At 33.9% G+C, this 22559-nt stretch overlaps 1 protein-coding gene across 4 annotated transcripts in view; it reads right to left on the bottom strand.

Moving 5' to 3' along the window:
- CEP112 (centrosomal protein 112) overlaps positions 1–22559 on the bottom strand; it is a 376462-nt gene that overhangs the window by 246075 nt on the left and 107828 nt on the right. The gene's annotated exons all lie outside the window — the stretch shown is intronic.

Raw genomic sequence — 22559 nt, 5'->3', positions numbered from 1 at the left:
AAGCTAGGTGAAAGAAGCCAGTCACAAAAGCTCACATACTGTATCATTCTATTTATGTGAAATGTCCAGAATAGGTAAATCCATAGAGACAGAAAGTAGATTAGTTGTTGCTAGGGGCTGGGGAACAGGGGAAGGGAGTGACTGCTAATGAACATGGAATGATGAAAATATTCTGGAATTAGAGGTGATGGTTGCATATCCTTGTGAATATACTAAAATCCATCAAATTTTATACTTTTGAAGGTGAATTTTATGATCTGTGAATTATATCTCAATTTTTTTGAAAACCCATATAACAACAGAAAGATGTATGTCTACCAGCAGTTGATCTTCAGAGTGATCAATGCAATAGAGTAACATGATGGCCTAAATTATTTTACTGCCCTCTAGTAAACTTGCCCAAAAGAACTAAAACCATCTTATTTCTTCATATGTCAAACTCAAATTATATAGTCGAAAGGGTCCAACAAAATAAGAATAATATTTGCATATTCGTAGAGGAAAAAAAAAGGCTTTGGTTTATAAATGTATACAAGTTAATAATAACTAATTCTGAGTTCTGACTAGGTACCAAGATTTTTATATGTCTCCTCTTATTCATTCTCACAATAAACCTGTATAAGGGTGTTATTGTATCCTTACTTTTATAGAACAAGAAACTGGAGCTTAGAGAATATTTCCAAGGTGACACACCTAGAGTAATAGGTCAAGCCAGGATTCCAGTCCTACCAGTCTGTTTCTAGAGTTCCTGCTCTTGGCTACTATGCTATGCTGCTTTCCTGATTTTCTAGACACCATGGGTAAGATTAACTTGGCTCACTTTCCCTAAATGGGAAAGTTTACACAGATATAAAACATTATCTTATTACCAACTGTAATGCTGAAGAATGCTAGGGCTGATAGGGTAATTTAACTCACCCAAATCAAATTTTAGAGAAATATCATTAATGGGGGGAAAAGACTTTTCTATGATGCCACTATCTTTTAAGAGGTGGGAAAAACGTAATTTGAGCTTTTTGGAGTTACTCAGATTGGAGTTTTAAAACCCCTCTTAGTCATTTCTAGGCTTTCCAATAAAAACATACATGTAATATAAAGTATCAAAATAATAAACATTCTCCCCCCAAATGGAAAACCTTTCTCAAAGCTTAAGTGGCCAAAAGACTGATAAGAAAAAGTGTCACCTAATTTCCATTTCAGCAAAACTCTCCTGTCCCTTTATGAGGTAATGTATATACAGATTAGCCACGCGTTAGGGCATGGCATAACTACAAACAACCAGCTCTTTGTTTACAGGCCAAGAGAACATACCCTGTATCTTTCCTTTATTTTTCATTTTAAGACTTATGTCTATTTTTATCTCTTCATATCTACCCACACATCCATCTACCTGAAGATGACAATAATCACTTCACCCCCATGAAAAACAAAAGCAATTTTTCCACTGAAATCCTTCTTCCTCTATGTGTCTGTTTTACAGACGTGGCCACCATTTTTATGACCTACAGGGTTTAATACTGCCCAAGGTGTGTGATGCCCTGCTTGAGAACTAAGCCATTCCAGATCATGATGCATGCCAGATGTCGCTCTCAGTTACTGCATTTTAAAGCAGTGGGGTACAGGCTTCTGGAACTTTTTAAAAGCTTTTCTTTAAATTGTCCACTTTAATGAACAGGAACCTGAATGTCTTCTTGTCCACCATTTTTCTTACATGCTGTTAAAATGTCTTTAATGTTAACTGGTTGTCAAGTTCTAAGGCCTTAATATTAGCAATGCTTTCTTTGCAACATAACGTTAATATTAGCTCATAGGTAATGGGAGTTAATAACTGGATATCATACTGAATACTGATTCCAGGGGCATCATTACATAAAAGACTGAGCACTCTGATGACTATAGAGAATTTTAATTTGGTCTGGTGCATTTTCACCCTTCCTATATTATTCTGCCCAAGAACAGCAAGTCTTGAGTTGTATGTAGGGTTTTCCTGGTACAAACATTGAAATTTGTTTGAATATTCAAATATTTAAATACCAAGACAGCATATGGGAAGAACATAAAGTCATATAAATGGTACCGGGTACCCATGGTCCAGTCCTGGGTTGGCAAATAGATGTTCTCTGGTGTGATGGTCCCAGCTGACCAGAAGGGGCTGCCTGGAGTGCTCTATTGAAAGGATTCCGAGAGCAGGCTTAGAGGGAAAGGCTGCTGTGGTTGGTGAGTGGTGGCCTCACTGCAGGGCAAGAGCCGTTTCTCTGCCACTCAGAGGGTACAGTGACTAGTTTATCCTATGTTACCCTTTAACTTTTGAGGCCTTTCACTAAAGGAACTTGGGAAGATTCTATCATAATTAGGATTAAAATGTCCCAAAGGTCTACCTTTCTTTGGCCAGTTTGTCTATAAATAGAAAAGAAAGTACATTGGACAATATTTGAAAACTTTAAAAGTTTATACATCATATAATTTAAAGTTATGCACCATTAATTAGCCAAAAGAAAATTAGGTAATATATTTTGTAAAAATACATGACCTATGGCTGAAATATCAACTTTGTTTTATCCATGTTGAAAGTGAGTTGTTTTATATGTTTTGTGCAATAATTCACATGAGCTATTTAAGGTAAACACTTTCAATTTCATAGAACAAGTCTTTTCTCTATGTCATTCTTACCTACTAAGTTTCATTCATTTACTTTATAACTAACTTATGACCACATAAATCAAAATCTTAAATTTATTCATCATCAGGTATATATTTAAGACCATTTTAAAATGTTAAACCCTTACACAATAAGGCACATTGCTTTTAACTGATAATTTCTCTCCTTATTTATAAATAGCAAGTATTGTTTTATATTCAACTGCAAGCATGGGGAAATGTGTGAAATCTAGTTTCCAGTCCTGCTATACTGGCTGAGCTAATCTAAGAGTAAAGCTAAATATGGAGGAAGGCCTCATTCAATGTAAATCATTTCTAGTAAAACCATGATGAACACATTGAGCTTCACTAATATTTAGGCATCTTCTATGTTAATATAAATCAAATCTGTATCTTAAATTCAGAGGTGATAATCATTTTAAGGAGGGGTCCATTTTAATTTCTACAAGGAAATAAAGTAAAAGTGAAAGCCCTGACCCTTTGAAACAAAGGTCTGTTCCTCACTATCACAAGAACAGTGCTAGTGCTCTCTTTACCATGATTCCAAATAGTGCATCCCACCAGAAGGGGAAAAGAAAGGGGACTTTGAAGATTTTTTTTCAGTGGAACTAGTTGTGGGGCCTAGTATAAATGCATTGCTCAAATGCCTTAAAGCTGGGCCTCCATGAAGATAAAAAGGTGGGAAGAAAATTTGCTTTTTAGCTCTGATTATTTATAAAGTGCAGTAAATTTTCCTCATCTGAGTACATAAAGGATAAAGAAAAAAGAAGCTGCATTCTTAGACAACCACAAGCCAGCTCAGATTAAAGGATGTTCTGAAGTACATGATTATTCCAAAAAGGGCAATAAAATGTAGGGGACTAATGGACTATAGTTTAGTATTTCTTGAGCTTTACAAGCTAACATTTATATGTACAGGCCAACCTTAATTTGAAAATCTTCCTTTTGCACATTTCTGTACCAGCACTTTTGATAATGATGGCTGCAATCCAACATATATTTATAAGGCTTCACATTACAGTACACTTCATTTGCTGCCAGCTTGGCATCTCCCCTGGAAACTCCAAGAAAAACAAAACAAAACAAAAAACTTCAAACAAGCCTGAAAAACAGCTAGAAGAGTCTTCATTCCCTTTCCAGCTGGGCTGGAACACAAGACTTTTAAGCAGCAATATCAACTATATTCATGGCTGCCAATTGGTACTTAAATTGATTAAACTGAATCAGTCAAAAACATTGAAAATAATACCTTTCACTAAGCATGATAAATGAATAAACTGTTTTGGCCTCCTCTTCACTTGACTGCTAAGACCAGAAGTCTGCTAAATTCTTGTAAAAAATAGTAAACACTGCAGACATCTAAACATCTGAAACTTCCAAAGTCAGAAAGGAAGGCCCAGTAAAATGGACATTAGTATTGGTCTTAATATTGAAAGTATGGCAATACTCCCCAAATTGATCCATATATTCTGTAGAATCAATGCATGCAGGGCCACAAGACAAGGAATGAGGACAGCCTCTAGAACAGGGGTCCTCAATCTATGGTGAATTGTATAATTATTTCATATGTTACAATGCAATAATAATAGAAATAAAGTGCATAATAAATGTAATACACTTAAAACATCCTGAAACCATCCCCTGCCCCAGGTCTGTGGAAAAACTGTCTTCCATGAAAACGGTCCCTGGTGACAAAAAGATTGGGGACCACTACTCTAGAAGATGGAAAAGGGAAGGAACGATTCTTCCCTAGAGCCTCCTGAAAGGATCAGTCCTGACAACACCATGACAATTCTGAAGTCTCATTTTGAACTTCTGACCTTCAAAACTGTAAGATAATCTGAATTGTTTTAAGACATTAAATTGTGGTAATTTGTCACAGCAGCTATAGGAAACTAATACAGCTAACAATACTAGTAATAGTATTTATTAACTACAAAACATCAAGGGCCATTTATGGTACTTAATATATAATATTTATAACATCCTTAACAATGCTTTGAGAAAAAAATATAGTAGTTGTGGATAGGACAAATTTAAAAGTTAAATTGGGCATAGAAAAAATCCATAGGAATTGTATTAGAGTCTTCAGGTATTTAAAGTTTTTAGATCGTTCAGTTACTTGACTCCCACTAAATAATATTATCAGGTTTAAAATACAACCTAAAAACACAAATTATCCCTCTCAAAAGGGAATATTTACATTTAACACAAGCAAGTTTGAATGAGATAAAGGCCAGAATGAAATTGCCCAAAAACTATTTCGTTAACTACACACATCCACCTTGATTAAGGCAAATCTGCCCAAATAAGCAAACTCTAAGTTTTGTTAGTACAGAAAGTCAGTATATTTATGAACCAATACTTCTGGAGATCAGTGACCACTAATACTTCCTATAAACGAAGAAAATTTTGGTTTTCTAAGGTAAGTTTATAAGATCAGAACCTGGTATAGAAAAGAATTGGGCAATGGGGAATGAAGTACTGTTAAAAATGTCAGGGAGCCCCAGATAATATCAGATACTTCAAGAGAATGCCAGTTCACAAATAAGGTGACTATTTATGGGAAGTTTTAGGGCCTTATGAGGAAATGATGCTGCCAAACATTTCCTCAAGGCTCATATCAGAGACATATTTCACAATATTTCACATATAATGAGTGTTTGCGGTGCTGGTCCAATTCAAAATATACAGAGACAATGTGCCATCCTGAGTCATGGAATAGGCAGTATAGAAGATAATCATATAACCACTCAAGGCTAAAAAGCCAAATAATTTATAAATACATCCTTAGTAATACATTAGAAGATAAAATTTCTAAGAACAAATAATATTCTATTTAATAACATATATTTTAAATGACCATAGTAAACCTAAGATTTTCTCCTTTCTTCTTCCTCCTAAAAGAACATAAGCTCTGTTGAGCTTACAACAGTCATTCAAACCTTGATCAACTTACTCATCAAACATCAGTTAAGACCTACTACATGTTAACCACTAATTTACACTAAGGATCAAAACTGTAAGAAAGCTTTATAAGAGGGTCACATCAAGTTAAGGAGAAAGATAAATACTAAGTATTATAACAGAGGTATGGACATATGGCCTTGAAGAAACAGAGGGGGAGAGGATTCAAACAGATTTTATTCCCCTCCATTTAACGCAAGAGAGGGGTGTGGAGGAAGCAGGTCACTACTATAAGAATCTTCATCCTGCTATGGTGAATCAGAACAATTACTCACAAGCCTCTCTGGGGTGAGTGGACTTACACACTACAATGGCAGAATAGGTAGAACAAAGAAAGCCAGCACAGTTCTCAGTGTCAGAAGCAGATGAAGCATAGCCCTGGCTCAAATAGGGCAGCACTGACATGACCACAGGTGAACAAGCAATAAGGCTCAATGAAACTATGAGGATGCAAAACTCTATCAGAGATTTTTCTCTGGCTACTAAGGAAAAAGTTCAAAAAAGGTACAGTAACAGCATAAAGAAGTCCTGTGGAACTCTCTTCTGACAAGGACCTTTTATTATAAATGGTTAGGCTTACCCAGAGAGCTTGCCCCCAGGGTCAAACTCCAGTCTTAAAGAACCATGATTGTTGGTTGAAGCATATTAGTTATAAGTAGGAATGAGGAATCTTCTTCAACTATTCAAAAACCTCTTAAGAAGATATGAATTTCAGCTAAGCGGTCCATAAATCTTTGAAGTCAACTAGATTTGAATCATGACTCAAAAGAACTAGCTCTGGCATCAAACTTCTAGCTTTGATTCTCAGTAACTTAATTTCTAGGAGCTGAGACAAGGGTCCTGGCAGCAAGTTCTGAGATTGGCTTGGTCAAATAATACATAAAATGTAAAAAAAAAAAAAAAAAGAAAGAAAGAAAGGAGTGTATGAAATGGTTCCTATCTTGGAGAAACTACAGTCTAGGGAAAAAGACAAAACTGCAAGAAAAAAATCAAATAGTATATTATATATATTAAATTTTGCCACAAATTTTATGTGTTAAAGTAACACAAAGAATATAATGAGGAAGTAAGAGCCTATATAACAAAACCAATCTCAGAAGATCAAATTTGTGTGTGAAGTAGAAAATAAAGCTATATAAGTAAATTCAATAAAAGGTTTAAACAGTTTGAAGCTTTACATAATAATTTTGTGCTAAACTAACTTCTGCCTATAATATAGGTCCATAAATAATTCAAACAAACTCTAAGCTCAGTAAATAGAAAAGCAATTAATATTCTTATGGTAAAATAACAAAACCTTGAGAAAATGATCATTAAAGATAAAAAAGCCATGGTGTATAGTAAATAAAAATTCTTTTAAAATCTTTAAATTCCTTAAACTCAAAATAAATCCCAAATCTAATGTTGTTTCCTTTTATGTTTCCTATATTTAAGAAATTACTGATTAAAACTTCCATATATAAATTATACATCATATATGCAAAGCTTACATACATACCTACTAATATATTTTATTTTAGAGGCAGTATTATATCAGTAAATAATAAGGAAATACATGTTCTTCCTGTAAAATGACAAAATCTAAATATTTTGTAATATGTACAGGACCACTTCTTGTCACCAGGAAGAGGAAGAAAGACATTGTGAAGTCACTCAAGCAGAATGATAAGTAAACCAAAGCCAGATCAAAGGAATAAAGAAAAAAGGCTGAAATGTGAAGCTGAAATATTTATTTCCTTCAAAAATATCATCCATGGCTTGTCCCTGGGCAGTTTAATATTTCAAAGTAGCTGAAAAATATTCTTACTTATATTCATCACTAGGCACAAATAGATCAAATTTTAAGTAGGCAAATTTTCTCATTATTTATCAAATATAAATGTAATATTTATCATGTGAGAGAAGTTTTTCTGCTTCTTATTGATTCTTTCTCAGTGATATGAAACGAAAAGTCACAATGGATATTTTCCATTACTTTTAATGAATGATATTGCTACAATCTGTAACATTTATAGTGTAATCCTAGTTTTGAAATCTTTGTAAATGATGAAGTGGAGTTCATTTGTTGTCTACCACACTTATTACAATTTAGGCAGTTCACATTTTATTTGATTTGATTCCTATAACTATAAAAGAAGTTATTATTTTTTTAAATGAAAACAATGAAACTTAGAAGAGTTAGGTGATTTGTCCAAGTTCACATAGTAAATGGCAGAACAAGAAATTAAACCAACCCATCTGACTTCAAAGTCCACAGTATTTTCACTACATCATGCTATTTCTTTAAATCTGTACATATATTTTTTTCACTAAATTACTGTTTGATGTTGATTAGTTGAATTTACAACTAATTCCTTATTGAAATTTATCCTTATATAACAATGTTTGTATATCATATTGCTTTTAGAACATCTGAAAGCCGAAATGGTTGTTAAGTATTTACCTAACACCTATTATATGCCAGAATCTGTGCTCGGTACTAGAAATACAAAAATGATCAAGACATTGTTTCTATTTTTAATATGGGAAAGAAGACAGACTGTGTACTATTTTCAGTATGATAAAATGTTCACAATGATATGAACACAGTGCTATGAGCAGACAAGGACCAGAGGAATTCATTGTGCCTATGGTATAATAGCAATGTTTCATAAAGGACTTATCATTTTGGTAAGATCATCACTAAAAATGCTTAAGAGGTTTAACATACAGATATATCTATATATATACATATGCACATACATATTACATAAATATATCAAAACTATATGTATTTGTAAAATGTATATTTGCAAAATATATATTTCATTGATATTTATAACATATCTTTTATTTTCTTTATTATCATCATACTTTCCATGAAAAAAGCAAATCTCCATTAGAAACTTTTCTTTACTTCAAGAGGAAAATGAATATGGCAAGAACAAGAGATTTCTAAAGATAAAAGTTTTTGAGATTTAATAAAATATGCACTCATTTTTACTGATTGTAAGAAGCATATACTGTGTTAATACTTACATTAAAGTGTGTTATTAGTAACTGGATTTATGTTCAATGAAGATACAAGTCTTTATAAATATATAATCCATGTTTCACTGGCCATTTCTTTCCACTTAATACTAGACTTTTTCAAAGACTCTAGTGATTATTTTACATGTGCTTTATAGTAAGGTCAGTCATCTCTTAATCTGCTAGCATGTGGTATTCATGAATTCATTTACCATTAACATGTTGAGTATCCATCATGTGCCAGACACCTTGCTTGATGTTGAGAAAATATGACTGAACTAGTCATACTCAGTTTCTGCACTAAGGGAGCTTTCAGTCTAGCAAGGAAAATGACACTGAATTAATACTAATAAGAACATGAATATTCAATTCATTGAACAAAGGAGAAACGTAAGGCAGTAAGGTTTTGTGTATCAGAGGACAAAACCTCACATAGGAATTAGGAGATAAGAAAGTGATGTTAAAGTTAACAGAAGGATGAGTAGGATTAAGTAAAAGACAATAGAGGATAAGAGTAGTCTAATTTAAAGGACAACAAATGGAGAAGCTGTGAAAGGAAAAAACTGGTTAATTCACGGGAAAAAAAACAAGGCCAGTATGACTGAAGCACAGAGAATAGAAAGAGCAGGATTGTGATTAAGGCTGAGAATTACCCTCCCATAATGAAATTCAAGAGATAAAAACTATGCATAAGGTGAAAAATGCAATGAATGAGATTAAAGATAGATTACACATTGCTAAAGAAAAGATTAATGAACATGAAGACATATTATACGTACTATAAAGCTTTCATTTATCTAAAATTCTAGAAATCAAAATATGATGACAAGAAATCAGTGGTTGCCTGGCTACGCGGAAGATGGCAGGCATAGGCCAAAGGCATGACATGGAGGCACGAGAAAACTTTTGGGGGTAATGCTTATGAACCCATTTATCTTTTTTGTATTGGTAGTTTCATAAGTATGTACATAGGTCAAAACATATAAAACTGTATATTTTAAATATGTTAAATTTATTATATGTCAATTATAACTCAACAAAGCTGTTAAAATGGCCCTTAAATATATGAAAATGTTTCATCTCACTTATTACAAGAATACTGCAAATTAAAACTATGTCTAGATACTATTTCTTATCTACAAGATTTACAAAATATAAAAATTATGAGTCAAAAGGCATTCTTACATGCAGCCAGGAGAAATTTAAATTTGTATAACCTTCATGAAGGGGAATTTGGCAATATATAACAAAACTACATAGATGCAGTTTTGATCCAGCATTCCCACTCCTAAAAACTTACCCTGAGTATATATTCCAAACAACACAAAAATACATATCCACTAGGTTGTTCATTACAGGATCATCTGCAATTGCAAATATTAGGAACAACCTTTATGCCCATATGCAGGACAGTGGTTGCATAAACTACGGTTCATCCACATGTTGGCATACTATGCTAACGTGAAAAGAATGAGTGACTTGCAGATTATAAGAAATGAAAAAAGCAACGTGTAAAAGAGTACCCATACCTTTTGTGTAAAAAGTAAGAGAAAATAATGAGAAATACATGTATCTACTAATTTGTGGAGAAACAAACAGAAAAAGGCCTAACCAGACACTAGTAAGATCTTTCATCTACAGAGAAGGTTGAGAACGGAGAAGACAAGACAGAAGGAATGGGGGTGGGGTGACACTTCTCTGAATATACCTTATGGTCTAGGTCTGATTTTTGGAACTGTGTTAACATTGTATTTGCTCAATAAAAAAAAAAAAAAAACAATTAAATAAACAAGGATGGGAGAGAGAAATCCTGAAATGAAATTCAAACAGAAACAAATAACCCAAACCGTATTTCAAATGATTAATAATAATCACACTGAAGGGGGGAGAAATAACCAAATTAACTTTTTTTTTTTTTTTTTTTGAGACAGAGTCTCACTCTGTTGCCCAGGCTAGAGTGAGTGCCGTGGCGTCAGCCTAGCTCACAGCAACCTCAAACTCCTGAGCTCAAGCGATCCTCCTGTCTCAGCCTCCCGAGTAGCTGGGACTACAGGCATGCGCCACCATGCCCAGCTAATTTTTTCTATATATATTTTTAGCTGTCCATATAATTTCTTTCTATTTTTAGTAGAGGTGGGGTCTCGCTCTTGCTCAGGCTGGTCTCGAACTCCTGAGCTCAAACGATCCGCCCACCTCGGCCTCCCAGAGTGCTAGGATTACAGGCGTGAGCCACCGCGCCCGGCTCCAAATTAACTTTTGAACACAACGTTTAATCATACGCTCTCAGGCTGAAGACTAAAAGAACTCATGAGAAGTATCAGACTCTAGTTATGGGTTTCTTTTTCACAGAGATATGGTTTATCAATTTGAAAATTGTTTCCTGGTATTCTAGGTTTGAAGAGATAACTAAACATATAATGAAGTCACGTTTCTCACAGTCAGAAAGGATAATAAAACAAATAAGAAAAGGAGAAAGAATAAAATAAACCTTGTTGAATTTGATTGGAACTGGAATTAATGTAAATTCATGATTTTTATGTATTTAGCCAGATATAGAAATAAAGACAGATGCATATGTATGTGATATGTATATGATCTAAAAATATACACAGGTAAATGTGCAGATACATTATATACACACATATACCTACCTATACACACAGGGATACGTGTTTGTGTACATATACATTTTTTCATTTGTTTCCTAGCTCTGCCTGCTTGAGAAGAGCTAAAAGCAATTTCTTCAGAAAGAAAAAAATACACTTTTAGGTAACTACTCTATGTCTAATAAGAAATCATACTGAAAATCATGAACTACTGTACTTCAAATTGAACCACAAAGAACACACTACATATAAAAATTTGTGGGATATAAATTAAGCATTCCTTAAAACAATTTAAAACCTTAAATGCATAAGTTAAAACAGGAAGAGCAATTGAAAATCTTTCTTGGAATATGCTGTTTTACTTAAAGTACATATAGTAGGAGTCTTAATTTGGGACTGATCTTAACACAGCATTGAAAAGACATAGTTTACTGTGCACAGAAAGTAGACAGGAAAGATGATTATCTCTGGAGAGGGAGAGACAGAAAATCCATATCGATGATACTTTTTTTCTTCAAACAAAAAGGATCTTAAATAAATATTACAAGATGTTACCATTTGTTAAATACATTCATGTGTGCTGGGTGTGTTATGCAATCCTCCCACCTTCCCTAACTTGGCCCATAAAGTAAGCACTTCAGCTCTTTCAACAAGAAAAGAACTTCTGCCCTTTTTTCATACATGCTAACAACCACCTCTGGGAGAAGCAAGTGTGAATGCACTGTTCAGCCCCTTTCCTCTCTCCTCCCAAATGGCCTGCTGCTGTCAAAATGTCCTCTTCCTCTGCTTTGTATAGGCTCTTGGTCGGCAGCTCTAGCTGTGACCTGGTAAGTACACTTAATGTAACGCGGAAAGGATTCCCAACCCTCATGCTAGCCACGCACCTAAACCACAATTTCATCTACGTGATTCTTCTACTTTTTCAAATTAATTCTAAATTTGAGAGGGACAGAGGGTATTATTTATTGTCCTCTATTCTCTCCCAAATCAAAAATGTTACAAATTTTTTAGGTCTTATATAAATTTACACTAACTAGTTTATAACTAGTTTATAGTGGTTATGAATACTGGAAAAAAAACCTGTGTTCCTAATAAAGCAACAATGTCCTTAATTTAGTTTTCATAAATAAACTTCCTTAAAATTCCAAAGGAATCTACGGTAGTATGCCATCCCTACACTAATTCAGACTTTGTTATTAAGAATTTGTGATAATTTTGACAGGGGGGATATGAAAGTTCACCTGTATTTGTTCTAAGAAGAAAATGTCTTTTTTTAAAGAAATACATGTTATAATAACATTATATAGGCCACATTTAATCTATCTCTAAAAATAAACTTATAACAATTTAAATAAATTTTGAAAATACTTTTCAACTCACATTAACCAAATAAAACAGTTATATGTTAGAAAGATGTGAGATCTCAGTGAAGTGTCTCTCTTGAGATGTGACTGGCATAGACAAAACTCTCCTACACGTGGCTGCATTTCTCATAACATCTCTGCTTCTCTCTGTCCATTTGCCCCATTTTCCTCTTGACATCAACATTACTACTCAAAACTTTAGCTTGCATACAGCCCCTGGTGGCTGCCTAGTCAATCTTCGTTGTAGTAACTTTCCAAGTTTTCAGCTTCTGTATAGATCGAGTTAGTCTCTCAGTTTTCCAGTTCCAGATTCCCCAGATCAGGGAAGAGGAGCTGTGCAGTATAACACAGTGGCTAAGAATGGGGGCTTCAAAGTCGAACACATACAATTTCAAATGCCAGCACCTCCACCAGCTGTGTAACTTAAGCTCTTTGTACCTCAGAGCAAAATTAATTGGCTACCTTTGGATCGAGTGTCCACTCTAGACCCAGTGAGCATGGGCAGAGAAGGGGAAGTGGTCCTATCGCAGAGAACATGATAGGCAGTTGTCAGAGGCGTGGGCAGGGCAGATTCCCCGATTTGGGGTAAAGTGAAGAATAAGTAATGACATATTTAGTATATGTTTCCATCTATGAATGATTTGGATTAAGTCATTTAAAAAGCACAAAAGAAAAACTAGCTTTGTTGATACAAAGGTAAACGTCAGCATTCTTTCAGGTAAAGAGCACTGAATTAGGACTCAGAAAACCCAGGTATAAGGCCCAGTTGAGTCACATATTAGCTAGGCAATATTGATCAAACTGCTTATCTCTATGAACTTTACTTTCTTCCTTTTAAAATGCAGATAATAACAAACAACCACAATGAATTCTTTTAAGGATAAATTATGAGAATATAGATTAAAACCATTTTGTTAACTTTAAAACACTAAATGAAATATTACTGTGTTTTATTAGCTTAACTTACTCTCCACCAGTATTATATTTATTTCACCACATTTCATTGCTAAAGTAAATTTTGATTGTAGTAAAACTTAAGAAGCTAAATATATAACCTGTAAAAAATGAGTTTTGCAAACTCAATTCCTAAAGAAAGCATCCAATACACCTAAAATCTCACGCTCCAAATTAAACCTATTGTGTGAAATAGTGTCATAAATGTCACTAAGAGGACTCTTGACCATCATACTATACTGACACTTATTTAAAGCAATGTGTTCTCATGAGAAGTGCAGAGTTCTACAAAAACACATCTACAAAGAAATACTTAATAGAATAGAAATTTCCTTCTCAACTAGATTCAAGGTCACCACATATTGCTCTCTTCTTTTCAAGCTTTACATTGTGCTTCTTAGAGGGAGGGATAAGACAGCATGTTCACTGGAGCTAAGGAATGTTTACAATAAACTAGAAACTTTGCCTGCTCTGGATCTAAAATGGTTTCAGATGCTCAAGCAGAGTGGAGAAAAAAGAACAGCTGTTCCCCCCACTACCACCACCACCATTGACACTTAAGAAGGCTATTTTTAAGAAGAAAATTATATTCAGAGCTTTTAGGCACTTTCTAATTTGTAGGAATAACTTTTGTCAAGAAAACACAAATGCTTATATCAATACAAAACTGAATACTTTAAAATTGCCTACCAAGAAAGCATATAAATTCTTGTTAATGCCTTCTAGTAATTTAGCCATAATTTCCAAATTACCATATAACGGTTCTAGTTGCAAGAAAAGCAAACCATCATAATCCCAGTACTTAGAAATTAGAATTACTTAGAAATTATTGAAATGAAACATCTCTAATATACAATACATATTCACATCTTAGCCATAACCTGCAAAATGAATGAATACACATTATGGACGTGATAAAACTTTCATGATGAATTGGAACATTCTCTAGTATACACTGAATCTCCTTAGTAACAATTTCAAACACTACAACCATTCAAAACTACATGATTAATAATAATAGAGCAAGCTAAGGAACAATTAACTTCCCAAGTAAAGAATTTGAAATGTTTTTAATTATAATCACATAGCACTCCTTTAAAAAAAAAAGCCAAATCAAAGAATCAGACATCAAAAGACCATTAGGTCTCTCGATATAGACCATTTCCAGACCTAGTTTACTCCACATAAAATCTCCTATGGGGTGTTTTCATTTTTCACTAAGAATAGAGATATATGGTTCAAATTACTGAATGTTTCTTCAAAGTTCCTCAACATTTGTATATTCCACAGCTAAAATGAATAAATTTTATATCAACTAATAAAAAATTAGAGGATTAAGATTTTAACAGTCACCAATTTTAAAAGACCCTTGTTAAATTTCACGACATCAAACTTCAGGGACTATGATTTAGAGAGGAATAAAGGAAATTCAGTGAGTAAATAACGGCATGTTTTTTAAGGATGGAAATGTTTGACATTTATTTATCTATTATTTATTACAATATGACAAAATCTTTCTTCCAGAAAATCAAGTCTGTTTGCTATACTCCCAACTTCATGCTTGGACATTAACATGCCATCAGATTCATGTCCTTGGAACATTTTATTTCTTCTGGTAGGAAAATTCTTTCTTCTCCAACAGTTTATTTTCTGTCCTTCCTTCAAACTTAGCTTATTGCCAAGAAATATTCAAAACTAAGGCTTTCTCCAATGTCACTTTGATCATATACAACTCTACTACCAATTCTTCAACCATTCACCTTTTGGGGGAATTTAGGGTCTTCCTCAATGCGGACCACCAGTCCCCTATACTTTCTGTTCCAGCTGGGCTTGTCTTCTCAGGTTTCTTCACAAACACCCCACGCTCTCCATCTCTACATACCGGTTCATGCTCTTCTAACTTCCTGGGTGACACTATATAAGAATAAGTATATTGAGTATATAGGCCACTATGTTCAGAATATAACTTGGGGACACCATCAGGAAGAGATCTATTAAAATTAATTATCAGATTTACAGTTAACTTACGGAAACTTATTTTCTGAGTCTCTATGAAGAAACCAGAATATAGCTAATAGCCAACATATCTGTGAGAAGTCACCATCTTTGAGGATGTTTTTCCAGCATTTCAGATGTATTATTTAATATTGCTCTCTTCCTTTACAATTTAACACACAGGCTTAAGTCCAATGTGAAACTAATTGAGGTTAAAGAAGTATTGCTTTCAGTATGGCCAGTGATTTCTATCTTTTCTCAACTGTTTTGTTTCTAAAAATTGATTTCTTATCACTATAATTGGCACTATTTTTCTGATTTGCAAAGATACAAAAAAATACTTAAAATGACTATACAAATGAGCTGCTATAGAAAAAGATGGTAATATTGACACAGTGCAACAATGGCCAGCAGGTATAATAGCCTAAGAATTCTGTTGTAATTCTCCAGGCATAAGGTGGTGATTTTTTTATTTACTATTTTTTATAATGATGACTATATATGGATGGGTATGTTAGGTAAAAATTTTTCAGAGTACTTTTAGCACTTATTATCAAAGAAACGGTTATCAAACAACACTTTAATTTATGATTTGAATTCTTAAATAGTCTAAAGAGCTAGAAAAAATATTCTTATCAAATGCCTGGAAAGTGCTTATATAATTCTAAGTGACTATTCTCCTTTTGTGGGCTAGCAGCAGCTGCAACTAGGGTAAAAGGGAAACATGTGTGCTAACTGCAAGATTATTATTTTGAAGACTAATAATAGAAGCTAAGTAGAAGAACAGGTAGTTAGCTGCCCCAGCAATTCCATTCCTAGGTATATACCTAAAGAATTGAAAGCAGGTACTCAAACAAATAATTGTACACACAAATTCATAGCAGCACTATTTACAATAGCTAAAAAATAGAACCAACCCAAATGTTCATTAACAGTTGAATGGATAAACAAATTATGGTATGTACACATGACGGAATATTACTCAGCCATAAAAAGGAATGAAGTGATGATGCTTGCAGCAATGTGGATGAACCTTGAAAATATTATGCCAAGTGAAAGAAGCCAGACACAAAAGGCCACATATTCTACGACTGCATTTATATGAAATATTCATGAAAGATAAATCCATAGATGCAGAAAGCAGATTGGTGGTTGGGAGCATCTGGGAGGGGATAAGGAATGAGAATTAGCTGCTTAATAACTATGGGGTTTTATTTGTGGTGGTGAAAATGATCCAGAACTAGACAGAGGTAGTAGTTGAACAACATTGTGAATGTACTAAATGTCAATGAATTATTCACTTTAAAATGGTTAATTTTATGTTATATAAATTTCAACTAAATAAAAAAGAGAAGACTGTAGCTGTAATTGTGGAGCAGGAGTCCAAGTTCAAATGAGTGCAGGGGCCAGGTAGCAAAAATGAGAAGAGTGAGCCAAAGACTTCATGCCCTGCATGTAATTATGTTCCTGGGTTTTTTTTTTCTTTCATGTTTAATTTTTGCTTTTTAGTCTTTTATCTTCTTTTCTTGACCAGTCGCATAGAGATCTGTCTAATTTATTCATTTCTTTTATTAAATTGATTTTGATGTTCCTCTACATTGTATTTCCAATTTCACTGATTTCTGCTCTTAGTTTTATTTCTTTTTTTATATTTATTTTGTTGCCTTTTAATCTAGATTTTTAAAGGTTAAGGCTTAGTTTATTTCAGTCTAGATGCAATTTAGAGATATTCTACAACATTTGATGAGTAATTTTCATTATCTTTCAGTTTTAAATATTTGGCAATTTGTATTGTGATTTCCTTTTTAATCCTAACTTACTTGAAAGTACAATTTTAAGTTTCCAAACATGAGGGTTTTTTTTTTTTTTTTAAATACTGGTTGCTTATTACTGATTTCTAATTTAATTGCCCAAAGAACAGAAAATGTGGTCTCTATGACAATGATTCCTTGAAAGTGGCTGTGACTTCCTTTACAACCTAGTCCAAGCACTATCCATTCAGATCCACTTGTTGCCTTGACAGAAGATGGCTCAATATTGCCAGATCTTGCATGGTTCAAGAGAAACCAGATCCAAAATTTATGTGAAATCTCATGATTTTATAATTTGACTACTAATTCAAAATTGTCAAAACATTGCATAGGCCAAACTAAATATATGTACAGAATGACTCAACCTGCAACCCAGGAATTTGTAACATCCACTGGGAAGCTTGAACTTGAACAGAAGACCACGAAAATAGACAATAAAAAAATCACAAAAAGAAACAAAGATAAGAGCAGAACATAGAGGAGAAAATAACAAGGGGGAAAATTGGTTTATATAACATAATCCTGGAACTCTGCATAAAATAAATTAAAAGTGGAGTTTAAAAACTGGAAAAATAAGTAAATAAAAGATATTAAAATATCATGTGTCATACAGAAAATTAGCAAATAGTCCAAGACTAAGATAGGTATTTGTAAATCATGGCTATAAGGATGGTGTAGAATCATGATTACTGAAGCTACAGTCTTAAATCGAATCACCTAAGGAGAGAATCTAGAGTGAAACAAGAATAGGATGAACACTCAAAGATGACTAAATCGAAGGAAGAAAATCATGAGAATGTGTATCACAAAAAAACGAAGAAGAAAATGTCATAAGGAAGGGAGACTGAACAAAATCCAGATTAGAGGGAGAAGTTTTGGTAACATGAGGGAAGAAGCCAGACTGGCCTGGGCTGAGGAGTGGAAGATGGGGAAATGGAGGCAATGAGTAAAATAACTCTTGAAAGAAACCTGCCAATAAAGTAAAGAGGGAAAGAAATCACAGGTGAAGGGGTTGGAGTGAGGTTGAGAAAAAGGTTTATAAGATGGATATTTACTCATGTCTAAGTTATAAAAGGACCAATGTAGTTGAGAAATACCAAGGGGGTCTTGAATTAGATTTCAAAATGGAGAAAGATGCAATAATTGTAAGAGGAAGCAAAGAATTGGTGGAAGGACTGATACAAGGAACACATCCTATAAATTAACAAAATACAAGAACATAAGGGTTTAAAGGAAGGACATTAATGAAATCAGAAACAATATTTTGGCCTGGAGTCATAAGATCAGAAATAGTACCAACTCTACATGTAATTAGTGATGGATGACTGGAGAGGCAGAACAGTCCTGTTTGTCAGTCTAAAAGTGATGGCAAAGGCTTCACAATACACTCCTTGAACTAACAGTGCCAGCAATAATTTTTTAAAAGAGACGAAAGCTCAGAAGTTTTCTTCTGTGGTCTACTATATTAATAAAGCATTTATTCAACGGTGTGAAAAATCAAAGAACACCCATGGCAACAGAGAATATGATGATTTTTCTCAAATAAAAGAAAAAACCATTTGAGAGATCATGAGTCAGCTTTTGATTCACTTATTAATTTTGCAGAAAGCTAACCATGCTACACTGCTCAGGAGGTCATGCAGCTCCACATGCTTCACTCTATCCTCTTGAAAAAGAGTCATAAGACCACAAAGCAAGCTGAGATCAAGGACATTTTGTTATTGTTTTGTTTTTAAGAAATCAAGTTTCAAAGTCATGGAAATGTCAGTATGCATTTAGATTTTAGTCCCACAAACCAATCTATAATTGAATCTACAGCAAATCACAATAATAGATTCCGAAAGTGATGATGCTGACTTATCATAAATTTGCTCATTATGCAATTATAAAAAAGATAGGAATATATATATCACATTTCAAAAAGAATTCTATCCAAAAAAATCAGGATAAGAATAGCTCTAATCTTCATACATAAAATGAGATCTGGCTAGCATCTCACCAATAGTCTCCTCGAGTACTCACTAAAAAATCTAGAAAGAGAAAGGGGAAAAAACAAAAATAAAACATCCCAATAACAATAAGAACCAAGATAAACAGACAACCAAATAAAAGAATCTGGGAGGAATATCCAACAAATACAAAGTAAATGGAAAAAAATTGATAAAAAAAATCTATAGACGTCCATCTTAAAACAAATATAAATTAGCTTCAGGAAATAGAACCTAAGAAAAATGAGAGATGAAAACAACTTCTATCTCCCTCAAGTCAAAAATTCTGTGTCTAAAAATATCTGGTAGCTGTGATTCTTCCATAATGATGTATTTTTCTTCTGTGATGATGCTTTTTTCTAACATCTCTTGGTGTGTTATATATATCCATTCAGAGCTAGCAACTCTCAGAAAACATCTGGATTGAAGTAAAGGACAAATGATGTTGATGTCCTGTATAAAGGAGCTGTAATCTTCACAAGTAAAGAAATACAACCAGATACAAAAATAGGAAGAAATCTGAGTTCAAAATATACTGAGAACTATAAAATTCACATTAATTCAGAAAATCAAAGACCCAGAATATAGGTTATGAAAAGGATACCATCAGTAAGGCAGAGTTTCTATAGGTGATACTTTCCTAGAAACTTAGAACTTCATTGGCAGCTGACCAATGTTTTTACCCAGCTGTGAATCTTCAAGAGAATATGACCACTAAACAAGTTGATGTGGAGCAGGTACAGGACAATCCATACCCAAAATACATAGTACACTAATGTCAGACACTCCCTAGAAAAGTGCACACACAGTAGGAGCTCAGTAAGTGTTTGTTAAATAAAACATCAAGACTAGACAAAATCTACCTTGTTCATGACTGAGTAATGAGGAAGAAAATACCAATTAGAGTCTGAAAGCTATTGTAGAACCAGGGAAAAAGAACAACATTAAAGACACACAGAATAAAAACCTACCATCAAAATGATCTCATATACTATCCATAAGATATTATCAAAAAATGTGAGGAATCTGAATGAAAGAAGAAAGTCTTTATGAAATAGGGGGTAAAGTCTTAAAAATTAGCTGAGAGAAAAAGAGAGTAAGATTTTAAAAGGGGGATGATTGAGATTAAAAGGTATAGAAAAGAAGCAAAAATAAAAATCAGAAAAAACCTCATAATTGAAGTGGAAAAGAGCAGAAATGAAAGTCAGTGATATTATAAACGATTGTACATACTCAGAGGACAAAAAAAGGATGAAAATATGAGAAAGAAAATTAGAAATGTGGAGGAATGATACAAAAAGATACAAAAATGGAAATGGAAAGATGATGCTAGGAAAAATAGAAAATAAATATTTGAAATAAACTTACTAAGCTTAAATTTTTATGGGAAAATTAGAAATTTTTTTGTCTTACTACGTCACAGTATAAACATATAAAAAGAAAATTACATCTGATTCAGACTTCTGGCTCCAAAATGGTGGCACAGAAGCAAGGTGGCTTTACTTCCCCACTCCCCACACACAAAAAAACCAAAAGCAAATACACAATATATGCCAATATTATCACCAGCAGTATCCAAGAACTCAAACATGAGGATCAGACAGCTCCCAGAGCCACAGAGAAATGAAAAAACTCCCAGCAGACAGTAAGAGAATCAGACTTCCATATCGGTGATACTCCTCTCCCCAGTCTGCCCCCTGCATATGGAAAATTTCCCTCCAACTCATTGTTTCTACAATGGGAAAATGAGATCAAGGTGGGCAACCAGCTTCCCCACCATCTTGGGTTCCCTGTCAGGAGATCTGTCCCTGCATTAACCCCTAGGTATCATCACAAGTGCCTGAAAGGAGAAATATCACTGAGGACAGCTACAGACAAATGAGGGGAAGTGGGACTACCATCCCCAGCCCTAGAAACTCTATTCTGTAATTCATTCAAAGGAGATGCCAAATCAGAGTGAATATTCAGCAGCATCACGCTGTACAAGGTTCACTCCACAGGTTCCCTGGGCATGAACCCCTAATCAGCTTTTCCATGCTACTGGATATCCCCTTTGGGACCACCCCCATTCAGGAAGGATGACACTCTAATTGTTTACTAGAAATGAGGCAAACCTGGGCTTGAGGCCCAGCTAGTGCTAAAAAGGAGATAATGACTCAGCAGGAAAAAAAAAGACCAAAAGAAAGAAACCAACAGGTAAATTACAAAGAATCTCTAAGCAAACATATCCAATAAAAACCAAAATAAGCCAGACAGAGAAGACTAGAATAATTAATCCTTCAATCCAAAGACATAGATGTGCATCCACAAGAAACAACAGCAAACAGGGAACTATAACCTCCTCAAACAAACAAAGTAAGGAACCAGCACATCAAAAAGATAATTCACCACAATCAAGTGAGGTTTACCCCAGATATTTAAGGATGGTTTAACATATACAAGTCAATAAATGTGATTCACCATACAAACAAAATTAAAACCAAAAACCACATGATCATCTTAATAGATGCAGAAAAAAACACTTGACAAAATCCAGCACCCATTCAAGATAAAAACCCTGAACAAAATAGGCACAGAAGGAACATACCTCAAAATACCAAAAACCATATATCACAAAGCTACAGTCAACATCACACTGAATGGGGAAAAGGTGAAAGCATTACCCGTAAGAACTGGAACAAGAGAAGGATGCCCACTATCACCACTTGTACTCACCATAGTATATAGAAGTCCTAGCCAGAGCAATCAGGCAAGAGAAAGAAATCAAGGACAACCAAGTCAGAAAAGAGGAAGTCAAGTTATCTGTTTGCTGATGATATGATCGATATGATCTTATATTTAGAAAACCCTAAAAACTCCTCCAAAAGATTCCTAGATTTGATAAATGAATTCAGTAAAGTCTCAGGTTACAAAATCAACATTCACAAATCAGTAGCACTGCGATACACCAATAACAACGAAGCTGAGAGCCAAATCAAGAACTCAGTCCCATTTATGATAGCTGCAAAGCAAGATAAAATACCTAGGAATATATTTAAGCAATGAGGTAAAAGATTTCTACAAGGAAAACTGCAAAACACTGATGAAACAAATTGTGGATGACACAAATAAATGGAAAAATATTCCACGCTCATGTCACTGGAATATTGTTAAAATGACAATTCTACCCAAAGCAAAGATTCAATGCAATCCCTATCAAAATATCAA

The sequence above is a fragment of the Eulemur rufifrons genome, chromosome 9 (assembly GCF_041146395.1).
Source record: "Eulemur rufifrons isolate Redbay chromosome 9, OSU_ERuf_1, whole genome shotgun sequence".
Classification (NCBI taxonomy): domain Eukaryota; kingdom Metazoa; phylum Chordata; class Mammalia; order Primates; family Lemuridae; genus Eulemur; species Eulemur rufifrons.
The sequence above is the reverse complement of the archived record's forward strand: the minus strand, read 5'-3'. Positions and strand labels throughout refer to the sequence as shown.